Source organism: Ixodes scapularis, unplaced genomic scaffold (genome assembly GCF_016920785.2).
Source record: "Ixodes scapularis isolate PalLabHiFi unplaced genomic scaffold, ASM1692078v2 PGA_scaffold2__306_contigs__length_199485367, whole genome shotgun sequence".
Classification (NCBI taxonomy): Eukaryota; Metazoa; Arthropoda; class Arachnida; order Ixodida; family Ixodidae; genus Ixodes; species Ixodes scapularis.
Window position 1 is genome coordinate 93345814 of NW_024609857.1, and position 13916 is coordinate 93359729.

The window sequence follows — 13916 nt, forward strand, 5'->3', positions numbered from 1 at the left end:
TATATATATATATTTTTTTAAATTCTTCCTCTTTAGATTTCTCTCTCAACTCAAAAGCGAAATGAAAAATCACGCGGTCGGGACGTAGTATATTAACGGAAGCGATGACTCCAAGTCCGGCTTGCTAGAAACCGCTTCTCAGCTGAAACTTGGTGAAAGGAAGCACTGCCAAAGCGAGCGCACGAGCTGAGCGGGACTCAAACCGGGTCTCAAGGCGCTCGCGCGCCCCAGCCTTTGCAGTGCTTTCTTTCAACCAGCCTTGGCTGAGGCGTTGTTCTAGCGTGCACTGAAACACCCTATACCATAAAGTTAATATAATGTACGCTAGATTATCAACTGGCGCTGCTGTCGCAAATTGAAGCAGTCATCAACCAGTCGAAAATTGACTTCCGGTAATGCATTTCTATAGGAAACGTGAGTGCATTTTCTCCCTGCGCTCGATTATAAGAGAAAATACCCCGAATAATTTGTACGTACTATGTAGCTTCGAACATTTCTCAGTCACGCAGATGAAATCATCGGTCAGTTACGGTGTTTTTCTTTAAAATGTATTGCATTGATAACTGTGCTAAAACGGCTTCGTGCATCTATTTAAGTGCACTGTCGGACAGCGCGAACACGATGCCGGCGCTTTTCAGCATGGGGGATAAACGTACCAAACGAACAAAAGCCATTTGGAAAACCAAGAGAGACGGCAAGAACTACGCAGTAACACTGAATCAGTGATACTGCGTAGGTGTTGCTGCTGTTATGGCGAGGACCCTGTGTTACTGCTGCGTTAAAGCGCGCATTTCACGCCTCGGAAAAACAACGCAGAGAAGTTAATACCAGGACATCAGAGTTCACACACTGCTCAAAACTTGTGAAGCGACAATCCGTGAGTGTACAATCCTATTGGAATATGCCGGTGGCGTGCTGCGGACCGGAGTGTCGACGCCACCGGATTGTGGCGGTGACGAATTTTGGGTTGTTTGAAACGCTTCGCGCTGTCAGCACAGCTAAGGCGGCGGCGTTCTTAAATGATACAAAGTGTAGGCCATCATGGTCCTACCGCTTATCATGCTCAAGTTGTATTTTTACTGGCGAAAGGGCGAAAACCAACCATAAACCATGCCTGTCGCCGAGGAGTCGGGTTGGGACTCGCAATCAGTTGCAGCGGTTGGCAGCCGCGGAGCAGTAGCAGACGAAAATGCGCGGATTAATGCACCGGCAGCGCCACCTCGCCGCAAAAGAATCGGACAAGGTTTTTGACTTCGTCCAATGTACGGCGTCTATGGAAAGTTCCACAACTGAGTTAATATACAGGGTGTCACAAATGAAAATTTACACGGTCTTTTTTACCGCAAAAATAAACTAGGCATCCCCGAACGCTCATTCTCCGCCCAAAGGTAGAGCTAGAGGTCTGATGAAAATAATCCCTGGAGAAGGGTAACAAGAGGGACAAAGGACAAACATAAATCTCCAAACACAGCTAGGTGACTGGTGAGCGCCTGAAAAAATCCGCCTGGTCCGGGTATCGAACCCGGGACCTCTCCATTACAGGTGGAGCGCTCTACCAACTGAGCTAACCAGGGGTTAGACGTCAGTAGAGCAAACGGGTTTTATCAGCTGCCACCAGTCTAACACCAACAAGGGTGAAGCTTGCAAATTTGAGGTTATAATTATAATGCAATTAAATGCAAAGGTGCAAGCGAGCTGGACAAGAATGATGAAAATAATCCCTGGAGAAGGGTAACAAGAGGGACAAAGGACAAACATAAATCTCCAAACACAGCTAGGTGACTGGTGAGCGTCTGAAAAAATCCGCCTGGTCCGGGTATCGAACCCGGGACCTCTCCATTACCGGTGGACCGCTCTACCAACTGAGCTAACCAGGGGTTAGACGTCAGTAGAGCAAACGGGTTTTATCAGCTGCCACCAGTCTAAAACCAACAAGGGATAAGCTTGCAAATTTAAGGTTATAATTATAATCCAATTAAATGCAAAGGTGCAAGCGAGCTGGACAAGAATGATGAAAATAATCCCTGGAGAAGGGTAACAAGAAGGACAAAGGACAAACATAAATCTCCAAACACAGCTAGGTGACTGGTGAGCGCTTGTTACCCTTCTCCAGGGATTATTTTCATCATTCTTGTCCAGCTCGCTTGCACCTTTGCATTTAATTGCATTATAATTATAACCTTAAATTTGCAAGCTTCACCCTTGTTGGTGTTAGACTGGTGGCAGCTGATAAAACCCGTTTGCTCTACTGACGTCTAACCCCTGGTTAGCTCAGTTGGTGGAGCGCTCCACCTGTAATGGAGAGGTCCCGGGTTCGATACCCGGACCAGGCGGATTTTTTCAGACGCTCACCAGTCACCTAGCTGTGTTTGGAGATTTATGTTTGTCCTTTGTCCCTCTTGTTACCCTTCTCCAGGGATTATTTTCATCATTCTTGTCCAGCTCGCTTGCACCTTTGCATTTAATTGCATTATAATTATAAGCTAGAGGTCACAACCAGATGCCAAAGTTTCAGCCCGATCCGAAACCTTAATCAAAAGTTATAAATAATTTTCTGAAAATTTCAATGGGAAAATGGAGCCCATTTTCGCCCGTTTTCGGTTTCTGGTGCCATAGAGCCCCATGTGTTTGAAAACTCCGTCGGCCGCCATTTTCCCATTCAAAATTTCAGAAAATTATTTATAACTTTTGATAAGTTATCGGATCGGGTTGAAACTTTGGCATCTGGTTGTGACCTCTAGCTCTACCTTTGGGCGGAGAATGAGCGTTCGGCGATGCCTAGTTTCTTTTTGGGGTAAAAAAGACCGTGTAGATTTTCTTTTGTGACACCCTGTAGTGACGATGGTCGCGGCGCTCTGGCCTACCGCAGCGGCTGAGCGGCACGGTTCCACCAAGTTGGAAATTTTTCGCCGCGGCAGAGCGGCAGCTAATGCGCTGGCCACTCACAGCGCGGCGGGCAATCACGTGACAGAAGAAGAAACATTGCGGGAAAGCTGGCGCATAGGACAGTGGCGTTTTCACGTTCTTGAAGCAGACGACAAGCAGAGAAAGTACGCAAGCGACTGGTTTGCGGTTTCTTTCTTCCGGCGGGTCGAGATTTCTTGCTTCAGCAGTAGCGTCGGAACTATTCAGGAGATTATGAAGCAGAGGGATTGCTGTCTCCGTCCTCGGAGTTCGTTTTCTCAATGAATTACGCGGCTCGTTTTTACTTTCCTCGCCTGAGTACCAACTGTAGCGACCGCATGAGACGCTAATCGGAAGCGGCTTGTGCGAGCGCTAGTGAGAAAAACGAAAGAAGAAAAAATAAGAAGAACTGAACGACATTGACGTGTTTTTTCCAACACAGATCGTCACACCAATGAAGACAAAATGTATCGCGCCCAGTTCAATGAACTGCTTATCAGGGAAGTGTCGAAGCGTCAGGTTCTTTCGGACGCGCAGCTCAAAGAATTTAGGAACAATGGAACCAAAGATAAACTCTGGGAAGGGGTGTCTGAGACCGTGAAACTGATCGACGATGAAACCACTGCAGTACTACGGGAGGCTCGGGTCCAGGAGGTTCGGGCCGGCCATATCAGTTGGAGTCTTTACATCCGAGGAAGGCGCTGCCCGTGACGCTGCCGAGGATGATCCAAGGTTTCATCCTCCGCGACGACGAAGTTTGGAAGAGGAAAACATAAACAAATATAACCAAGGTTTATTTAGTATTTTAAAGTTTTTATTTTTATTTTATTAAGGTGAAAATAAAGGGGAAACTGAAAACTAAGGCATTCAAACTGTTGTTGGAGGCCGCAATAACCGACTGTGCGCATCTGCTTGATGCAAACAACATTGGCCATCGTGACGGTAGAAAACGCTCATGTGAAATGAAACCTCGCGATGCGTGCCGCCGCGCCGCTAGCGGCAACGATTTCGGCCGGCCGGGGAATCGCTGCATGTGAAACCCGCTTTAGGGTGATAGGAGTGTAGCTCTATACTCTGTTTCACCTTGTGTTGCACCGCAGGAAAGGCTACAAGCGCGAGCTCCTTCTCTAGGGCACACCTCGGCGGCACAAGCTCTCGTGCACCAAGGGCAGCTGCCAACGCTATGAGCTCGCGCTTCTAGCCTTCGCTGCGGTACAACATAAGGTGAAACGGAGTGTAGGAAGCCCACGACCCAAGCTTCCACCGTCCTTTTTAAGCACACCATAGAACTTGTCATTCACTATCGATGATTAGTGCCGTCACTGTACTTATTGGCTATACGAACGCGAATCCCAATATTCGTCGACGGCTTGATTTTTGACGGGCGTAATACACCCGAGTGACGCAGTTGTCGTGTCAAATGCGTGAGGGTTCGGCTGACGTGCTTGGGCACCCCGGATACATCATAGTGAGAAGTCAGAGAGCTTTCCAAGGAAAGGAAGTACAAAACAGTTCGCTATGTTTTCAAAACTTCGTACGGAAAAGGAGGCTTTTGGTTTTCTACCCTCGTGTGCTAGCTTTCTTTTTGTCCGCTAAAAATAATATCCCAAACTTAAATAATTTATTCTGGCCCAGGATTAACTTCACCATCCCTTTAACAATACAATATATAAAAAGGCCTCCCCCCCCCCCCCCCCCCTCCCCCCCGAGAAAAAAAAATGAACATAATTTTTTTTTAACATTTACATTATAAAAATATATATATATATATATATATATATATAGCTACACGCCGCCGCACTCATTAACCACCCCAATGTAGCCCTGGCTGTCCGAACCAAATAGCAGAGTTCGAGATCAAACCGTTATCCTGTTCAAGAAGTTATATGTGATCTTCTAAAATTATCAATGGGAGTATGGCGGCCGGGAGACCTCTCGAGTACATGGAGCTGAATTGCGCTATTTACCGAAAGCGGGCTAAAACAGGTCCCGTCGTGGCATTTTCTGACAGAAATGTTTAGGAGATCACACCTTTGACTAAGAAAACTTTTAGTTCTATAACCTTGGCGTCCGGTTCGGACCACTAGCGCTATATTTGAGCGGAGAATTAGTGTACAAAAAAGCGTACGCTATTTTTGCAAAAAAAAGAAAATATCTCTTTTTTTTTTGTTACGTTGTATATTATTTGAATTCGGAGTGCGGACACAGAGCGTTTGTGCGAAAAGTTTAGCAGTATTCCTTATTTTTTTCTGCCCTTTCAGCTAAGATACTGTGCCAGCTCATTCTGATATAGTTAACGCTAGTGCTTAAAAACAACGCTTTCTTTTCTTACTTTTTCTTTCTTTACGGAAAAGGATAGAGAGTTATTTACAGCCCTCATGATTTTCACAAACGCTCTTTTCAACAGCCTCCTCCAGCACACATTTTCGTACCCATCCTCATTTTTCTTCTCTTAGCATCCTGTAGTTCTCCTGTCCCGCATTGCTCCGCGATATAGCGAAATCGTTTGGTGACTGCAGGTGAACCATAAGTCACGGTTTCCGTTCAAGCCCCTGTCACACTGCTATAATACATCGTGCAAACGAGGGTCTGGATACACTGTCCGAGGCACGCTTATCCGTTGTACTATGACGTTCCTAGCTCACACTGCTCATACAGACTTCCTGCTGACATGTCTGAAGCGTAGACATGCATAAAGCAAACGGGCTTGGAACTCACTTGAGTGAGTTCTGTCCGCAGATCATGCTATCATAACGTATCATTACGCCTGCAGTGAACACCCTGTCTTTTGTTGAGCATGGGACTGCGGCGTTAGTGGCTTCTAGTCCTTACATTACCGTACTGGCTATAGACCAGCGCCTGAAATCCTAGCCCCCCCCCCCCCCCCCCCCACCCCCCTTTCCAGCGATAAGAACTAGAAAAAATAGTCTGAAAAGCAGGCTCTTGCGAAGGGAGGGGCTCCGCATAAATCAAGATTTGTGCTTTTTACGGCACTCTCGGCATCGGTGCTGTTATTGGAGCTTGGTGGCTCTGCTTTTTTGCCTCTCTTGCAATGCGATATTTGCGAAGGTTTCTAAAAAAAGAACGGAGTCTGCTCTGTTCCATGGAGGTGCCCATGGAACAGAGCATATACTTTGCACGGGAAGGTTATGCTTATAAAAGTTATTGAGCAGACACAAAGAAAAAAAATTATAAGAAATGAAGGATTGGAACAGTTAAAAGATTCCCATTTAGTTTAGCTGCTTGTCCCATAGTACATTTACGCGTTCCATTTCATAAAAAAAATCCTACCAATGGCCTGATTGACTTGTCTGCTTCAAGGTAGATCTCGGTAGCCAATTATGAGCAAGCTTGGTTGTCTGTCAGATTCTTTTAGAGCGAAGGAACTGATATCACCCTTTCTGTTTTTAGCTTGTGCAGAGGACAGAGAAGCAAATTATGAAATTTATTGTTTCGAGAACACTATTATTAGCTGGCAGACGTGGTTCCGTTACTATCTCGCTAAACCTGTGTTGACTCGTATTCCGTATCAGACTTTATTTGATGGCAGGCTAACTTCGTGTTTCCTAAATATTTCTATTAATATGTCTGTCATTGGCGTCAAAGGCATTAAAACTGCTGTAAAGCAGTTGGTTCTGCAAAAAACTTAACGGCAGCCCGTATTTCCGGGAAGCGTTTGACGCAATGCCGCTACCGGCAGGCAGCCTAGACTCGCAGAGCCAGGCAGCCTGTCGGATATACATACCTGCTGAGCCCTTAAACCAGAGATGGCTTCGCCGCTGACTTATCGGCGACATGCAGCCCTCTCCCCCGACGTCATCCGCGCCGCCGGGACCTCCCCGAGCTCGCCACTTTGTCTCCGCTGCCACAGGGAGCTAATTCTATACGGAGGGAAGGACACCGCGGGAGAGGGGGAAGATGCGGGAACAGTTCAGAGTGGGGGAGAGAGAAGGAGAGTGAGAGAGAAAGGCGTAAAGTATCTACGCCAGCAACAATCAAGAAGCGGTACATTTCCGAGAAACCTTCCGCTTACGCCACGCAACGATTGATTTTGCCGGCTTATCTTTTTTTTTTTTTTATTGTCCTCGGCCCCCTCGTTCTTTTTTTGCACCGTTTCCTCGGCGTGCTCCCCCTCTCCTACAGACTTTCCCATGGCACATTTCGGTCCTCAACCTCGCCCTCCTCTTCTCGCGGCATCCTACACTCCTACTATCCCGCATCGCTTCGCGATCCACCGAAACGTCCCATGCATTTGTTTTAGTTCTCTGCAATCTTCTACTTTGCATACGTATCCCCTTTAATTTTTCTTCATTCGCTCGTTCACTTCTAACGAACTTTCTCGCTCGTTTTTTTACAACTTCCCGAAGCGATAACGTCCCACGCTTGTGAGTCGACGCCGAGCAGATTTGCATCGTGTGTAAACGAAGCCCAGAGCTATTCCGGTCTCAGTATGACTGCGTGAAAAGAGGCTGTCGTTACGTTAATTTGAGAGCGCGTTAACTCGGGTCGCTGTCGCCGTACTGACAGTTGGTTAACGAAGGGACGCCGACTGGATGTGCTCGAGTTTCGACTTTATTAAAAGCATCGAGGAAATTTTGTGCGTTTTTCCGTGATCATTTGGTGTGTGTGCGTAAGGGGGGGCGGGGGGGGGAAGGGGGGGCGGGGGGGGGGGAAGGGGAGGCGGGGGGGGGGGGGAAGGGGGGGCGGGGGGGGGGGGGGAGGAGCGGAACGTGCTTCTGTCAGACGCCGACACCGAAAAGATTTTACGGTTCTCGAGCTTCGTGGATTTTTTTACTATTAAATAATGTTTATTGTAGCTCAGATTGTCGGCGAAAGTTTGCACGTATGAGAAGGCAAACTTGAATACCCTGTAGCCGCCGCACGAACGCTCGTGTGGCAAATGAAATTCGGCGCTAAATAACTCGTGCTCAATACCCATGCGCTGTGTACTCAAGTGAACATTAAATTGAGTGCGTCGAGCATCACGCTTGGGCTCCTCAGTACCCAGAAGGAAAATATTGAAGACAATAATTAAGCACTTTTGTATATATTCTTGATTTTTTTTGGAGCGCTACTATTGTTAACATCGACTAAAAACTGGCTGTATGTGTCCATACGCTTCGGTACCAAAGTAAGTTCACCATTGTTTTTGTTTCTGACTACTTGCATTAATTTTTAGCGTCCCGGATTGCTACTTGTTTTTTCTTTTCTTTTTTTGTTAAGGGTTATATTTTTGTTCTCATGTTGTCTTACTACTCCCAAGGAACAAAATATGACGTTTCTCTTAGTCGCTTTGTTTAGTTACCCTCAAACTAGCGGACATGTAAGGTTACACATTGTTGGGTTGCGTAAATACTCAATTTGCGAAGGTTTTTGTTTTTACTTTTTGTTTGTCCCTTAGTCACTGAACCACCTGGCAGGTAACAAAAAATATTACAATCACATATCTGTTGTTCAAAAGAAGAAATAAAGTATTAAGCCCAATTTTAAGGATGTAATCTTATGCAAAGAAATAAGGAAAATTAAGGAAGTTGATAAGATAAACTCGTAATGGAACAGCCTGGAGCACAAAAGAGCAAAAAGTCAGGAATGCTAGTTGAAGTAACCCAAGAACAACAACGAAGCAAAGAGAGAAAACACACACACACACACACAAACACGCACGCACGCACACACACATATACACACACACACACAACATGATGCCTATATCTTGTCTTCCCCTCTTCGCCGTCCTTCGTGTTTTACACTTATGCGTAACTCCTCAAAGTCTCCGAGTGACCGCGGCGCCGACGTCCTGCTACGAAATATATCTTTTTGTTATTTGTAGGTCTTGTTTTTTAATGAAATTTTGTAAACGCTCGTTAATGTAAACGCACGTCCTGTAGTGTCATATTCTCGTCTTTTTGTCCTTGTTTTCAAACGCTAAAATGTATTCCAAGCTCGTTAATAGTTACCCCACATTTTCCGATCATCAAGACAACCGAGAAACTTTACCCGGGTTCACAAATAAGATCTTAACGCGTCATTCTTACGCACCCCGTTTGCAAGGGCCTCTGCGTACAATACAACATACTGACCCGCCCGCCTCGAAACATACGTTTTGTTTTCTCAGGCCAACTCTCTCCAAGGTACGGGAAGCGCGAGGAGAGATACATCGGAGAGGAACCGAAACAAACAAGACACTCGATGACTCCTATACAGAAACAAACAAAACAGTGCGCGTTCTTACTTCGTCTCTCCCATTTCCTCCTGCGTAAGCAAACAACATCGGCGCGATTGCGCCGTCTTTCCTTTCCACCCTACAAAATCAACGATCGCATCAATATGTCAACGTGAGCCCATGCATCAGCAAAAACAAGGCGGTATTTCTCTCAGTGAGAGGACGGGACGCGGCACGGCACGGATGGCAGCGGGCTCCCCCGCAGCACACACTGCGTGAGACGGTACATACCGCCTCGATCGCGCGGGCAAGCAGTCAACCGCGATCTGCCGGACTCGGGGGCTGCTCTTAGCTTCGACTGGAAAGGTTTTTTGGGATTCGGGCACGTTCGTCCGGCTTGTTTTACAGCTCCCTCGAGCGACACAAAGGCGACGCAAAGTCACGCTTCGTGTATCCCTCAAACATCTCCCTTGCGTTCCCTGGTTGTCGTCGAACGGCCCACTTTCGATTGATCTGAGACTCGCGATGTTGACACGCGCTTTAACTCCCCGGGCATCTCCGATACAACGGGGAGGAAGGGGACAAAGACGGCTTCTCCCGCGAGCTCGGGAGCACTTGGCGAAGCTGTTACGCAGAGTGAATAAGGCCTACAATCTTTCGTTGACGTAATACTTGGGGAAAGGGGGGCGGAGGAAGAGGGAATCGGTCGGAGTTAGGGGCGGGTGAGGGGTGGCACGTCCTATCTGCGCGGAAGCAGCATTTGTTCAGGCCCGACAAAAGATTCAGATAGAAAGGCACGGAAGGACCGCGGGGTTCTGGAAGCGATGCGGGGAAGACAGCCGCAGATTTATGTGTATGCACGCCTCCCCCCCCCCCCCCCCCCACCTCCCCCGCATTATTTTTCTTTTTGTCTTTTTGGGTCTATCGCCGGTTTAAGGGAGATTCGGGTATTGCAGCCTGGGCCGGAAGTTGAATGCAGAGAGCACGCCAGTGGTCCACTGGATCTGATGAACTGAAGCGAAAGGTTTAAGCGGAATCTCACGGTGTCGTCAATCTGACGACGGTCCCAGCCAGCTGACCCACAAACGGACGCATCCCGGTTAGGGCACGTCATTTGTCGAGGAACACCCCAGGGTTGCGCATTGAGGAAGTTGATGTGCTCATCTCTTGAACCAGAAAATGGGTTTTGCGCTACTCTTAAGTTCCGATGATGTGCGGCACATTAGTGTAATATATTCCCCCAAATACATCGAGGCAAATTAAAGCGAATGCATTCGAACAATTGAAAATAGTGGCAAATCGTTTTCACTATACACTCGGCGCCAGCTATTTTGTGCTACGTTGCCAGGGTTGGCGTATCTTCGGCGGCACTTAAACTCTGGCAAAGCTAGTTGCGCGAGAGAGTGCGAATGAGTCGTAAAACGAGGCCACGCTCACGCAGGGGTTGCAGCACCGTGGAAGCTGCGCTAGCTTCGATAATGCAGCACAAAATAGTTATGGGCTGCGAGTGGAGAGAATTACATGGGTGCCTTTTTTCTCCGCAAGTTTATCCCGTCCTGCACGTATTTCATGAAATGTATCTAAAGCGCGAGACACGTGCACGACGAAACGCCCGACCGCTCGTATAGTCCGGCGTTTAGAAAGGATGGTCTAATTCAACACGGCATCTACTAATCACAACGTCACGCGTATCCATGTGACGCCATGATGGACCTTCGTACGTTTCGCCGCGCATGAGTCTCGTCCTTTGCGCTCAAATGTCGACTACATGCTCGACCGACCATATGAGTACATTCATGACTTTAATTTTTTTTTTTTTTTTTGTACGATAAAGGGAAAAACGAGATAGGAATAGAAAAGTCGGTCAATGCTAGTGTAAACGGCTGGCCTAAATTTGTCATCGCTTAGATAAACATTAAGCTAAGAATTTTAGGGCTTTCTCAGCCATTAAGTCCCAGTCACATCACTAATCCATTAGAGAAAAGGCAGTCTGCAAACGCTGTTTGAGGCGTGTTTTTTTTTTTTTTTTTTTCTTGTCAGATTTGTTATGAACAACCTTTCGCAGACATGTTTGAGGCATGTCTTCCAACATTTCCTCGACGCAAACATGTTTCAAAGGCGCTTGAGACGTACCGGCAGATAATCCTTCGTGTCATCGTGTCTGCTGCGAAAATCGCGTATTTCGTATGATTCGCGAGCAGTGGGGGCGCGGCCCACGGAATCGCGTTACATTTCACACATACGTTTTCCACGCGGATTAAATATTGGTCACGTTTTGCTGCGCTGCGATTCTTGCGTGTATCTTCTTGTGACTTGCGCCTCCTTCGGGAGAAGGGGTCTGGTACGAAATAGAAAAAGAGGAGGTTTATTTAGAAAGACAGAGAGGTCGCTCCATGCGATTTTGCCTTAATCGGTTGATGCTATGCAATCACTGAGTTCGTCACACGGCGTTATAGCGCGAGTGAAACTGCGACATTCATCCGAGGGCCACAAATCGGAACGAAACAACGCGACTATTTAATTGTAAATGAAACTTCTGCTGCAAATTTTATTACGCTTCATTCAAACACAACCGATGGTTTTTTATTCGTAAATTTACATTTTTACCGCCATTTCCGCATTTGCCTCTCCCTAAAACGAATAGAAACTATGGTAAAACAAAGCGAAATGACGGCAACCCAACAACGGGGCATCCAGGAGCCCAGGAACCGCAGCTTCCAAAGACATCCGCCGTCTCTTCTTTTCTTTTTTATAACGGACAACGGTCCCCCGCTGCGAACCCTCGACTGCTACACTCTCCCTCTGCGATGGGCCGCGTTGCCACACTAGCCGACGACGACGACGTGCAAACCGGGGCGACGGCGTCTCTATCTGTTTCAGCCCCCCAGAGTAGATTGAGGATGAGGGCTCCACGGCGTAAAGCGATCGGGAGGCATCAGCGACGGCCCGCCGAGCCCTCCCGCCCCACGTCCTCCCACCCCCCAACACACGCGCGCTCAGCTCGTTCGCTCGCCCCCTTCAGCAAAACGGCATCGGAGAGCGCCGGCGAAGCTCGGGAGTTCCGAGAACCCATCTAACGATTTTAACGCTGGCTTCCCGCTTTGCCCAACGCCTGGTCGTTCCGGGTCGCTCTTCCAGGAACCCAGGACCCGATGCGGTACAGAATTCCCGGGAAAAATCTCGGATGAGGAACGGCGGCACCACCCCCAACCCGGCCCTTCTCGCCCATGTGGCCCACCCTTGCTTCCGCACCGTACCCTCGCCCCTTCCCATTTCTTCGCGTGCCTTTTCCTTCCCTACTTCCTACGGCCTGCGAGAAGAAGGTCGTTCCAGAGGGCTGTGTGCTGGCACAGCCAGAGCACGCCGTCGAAGCTTCCGCCTTCCGTGATGGCAGCGCGCACGCAACCCTGTGTTCAGGGACGGCTCGGTCCGGGGGGACGAGAGATGCATTTCCTGAGTTCCAGGCACGTCGTGCGGACGACGGTCTCCGCTCTGCTGAATGCGAGCTACCGCAGGAGGTCGCCTTCGGAACAATGACTTGGAGGAGTCGCAATTAGTGGAGAGCCGCTTCTGCGAATGTTGCGTTGGAAGGGGAAGCAAGCGCTCCCCTCTTCTGGGGATTTGAGGGGGAGGGGGGATTATGATGGGGACGTTTCCGGGTAGGATCGGGGCAAGTGGGGTGGGAAGTCAAGCTGACAATGCGGCTATGTGTGGCCGGTTCTTGTACCATGCACGTTGCTCGGAGAGAGGAGTGTTCATTTCACGTAATGCGTGCTCGCTGGTTTATCGGTTTTCCTTTTATGCATCGGCTTATTTGGCCTTCGGGTCAATTTTTCTCTCTTTGTAGAATTTTGTCGATGAATTGCCGAAAGGGAGGCTTAAGTTTAGGTATTTAAAGCTGGAAAAATCATTCACCGACCTTATCTTGTCCGCTAAGACTGAAAATAATTCTCAACGTCGTGTCAAGAAAGTTTAATGGTATATATTCAATTTGTATTAATTTAAATGGGTGTGAGGATAATGCTTTGAACCGCAATGTGCGTCAATTATAGCCTTCACAGGGCAAGAGTGACCCACGACACGTGCCCCCTTCTTGCAGTGTTGAAGCTAGGGATTACAATGGGCTATTGACTCGAAGCAGTATTCGCAGACACCTCCATATTATACAGCACTTTTTTAACGATACTTCACAATTCTGACTGAGGCACATTGAAGAGCAACGCGTACGAATCGCACGTGGGCTCTATTGCATGCACCGTGTTACTCGAGTCGTAGAAGAGGAGCGCAGCAAAGGGATCCGGACATTTCGGTGTAAGATCTTTCGGTGTAGGATTTTTCGGTGCGGTCTTTTCGGTGCACGGATGTTTCGGTGTACGGACTTTCGGTGAACGAACGTTTCGGTGCACGGACATTTCGCTCTAAATACGATATGCGTTTGGAACTGAATAGTTGAACCTCCAGCAGACGTTGCAGAAATTTGTAAACCTCAATATTTTGATGTATAGCAGATTTTATTTCATTGCGTAATTACCTGTGATGCATCGTATGCACTCATCTTTCGTGTCACGAGGACATGGGAATGCATTCCCTTGTCACGGGAACACGGGAATGGCCAGTCGGTCTTGATATGTGACATATCAAGTCTGCCTTGATACAAGAATGCAAGCTGGTACGCAAAGCAGGCCCATTACGAGACCCATTGCCGCGGGAATTGAAACCACCAGAGCCGAGTTTTGGGGGTGACGCGCTGCCAAGCTTTAATACGCTCACCTAAGGTCCCTTCTGTTTTCTATTATTGTAAAAGGCTATCAACGTTGAGCCCTCCTAAAATACCAATGCACGCCGCAAT

General features: G+C 47.9%; 1 non-coding gene across 1 annotated transcript; it reads right to left on the bottom strand.

Moving 5' to 3' along the window:
* Positions 1 to 1804: 1804 nt before the first annotated feature.
* On the bottom strand, positions 1805 to 1877 carry Trnat-ggu. The gene has a single exon. It is a non-coding gene; the product is annotated as a tRNA-Thr (tRNA).
* Positions 1878 to 13916: the final 12039 nt, after the last annotated feature.